Genomic DNA, 1,332 nt, shown 5'->3' on the forward strand with positions numbered 1-1,332 from the left:
GAAGGCAAAGTTTGCCTTATAGGTCTAATGAAATTGTTCTTTGTTTTTCTTACCCATCTCTGTTTCTTTTCATAATAATGAAAACATTGTATATTGTATGTCTGTTCCTGCTCCAACCATGAGTCAACAATGCCAGGACCAAAAGATCCCATCTCTCTTTTCGTCCCTGGCAGTCTCTAGCACTTTTTTTAATGGTAATACTAGTGTTTGAACTCAGGGCCTCACATTTGCTAGGCAAGTGCTCTATCACTTGAGCCACACCCCAGGCCATCCCCCTCCTTTTTTGTTTTTTCTTTGTTTTTCAGATAGGGTCTCATGCTTTTCAAGGGGCCAACCTCAGACCATGATCCTCCTACCTCAGTCTTTTAAATAGCTGGGATTACAGGCATGCAGAATCACATCTGGCCTTGATTGATATCTAGCATTTATAGCAGGTCTCCACAGTGCTTAAAAATTATAGAGTAGTGACTTAAATGCTGGACTATTCTAAGAGCCACATTTTTTGTGGGACTGTGGTTTGAACTCAGAGCTTCACACTTGCAAAGCAGGTGCTGTGCTGCTTGAGCCACACCTCCAGTCGATTCTTCTCTGGCTATTTTGGATATGGGGTCTTGCAAACTATTTGCCTTGAACCTCGATACTCCTGATCTCAGTCTCCCAAGTAGCTAGGATTACAGGTGTGAGCCACCAGCACCTGGCTTAAAAGCTACACTTTGGTCCCCATAGCTTAACATTAATACTTTGTAGTGGAGAAAAAAATGGTGGCAAAGGTAGGGAATCAGATCTCCTAAGCTCCATGACTTCAGAAACCTCCTTGAGATGCTGGAGCCACACTTGGGTAATTCTGATTACTCCTAGTCAAAATAATAACCACCATCACATTAGGTGCAGATAAAAGTCTAAGACTGACCCTTAAATCAGCCATTAATTGCACCTGACAGCCACAAAAATCCTGACCGGCATAGCCAGCAAGGCATGTCTGGCTTGGGCCCTGGGAAAAAAGCCCCTGGCCACTTCTGTTTTCTTTCTTTCCTTTTTTTTTTCATTCTTCTCCCAACAATCAGAAGACAGAGCATCAATCAGAATCAAACCCTGCAATATCCTAGACCCCTAGCCCTTGAAAAGCCTCTCTATGCCACACCACACTGAAAACAACCACACCATTTCTCCCTGATAGCTGGCTCCAAAGCTGCCTGCATTAAACTGCAGAAGATACAGGTGAGCATCAAGCACCATGTGCTGCTCCCCTACCCATCTCCCCACCCCAGGAAAATAATTCAGCTCAGCCCCTGGGTGGACTGAACCCCACCCCTCACCAAAACTGAAAGCCAT

The sequence above is a fragment of the Castor canadensis genome, chromosome X (genome assembly GCF_047511655.1).
Source record: "Castor canadensis chromosome X, mCasCan1.hap1v2, whole genome shotgun sequence".
Lineage (NCBI taxonomy): Eukaryota > Metazoa > Chordata > Mammalia > Rodentia > Castoridae > Castor > Castor canadensis.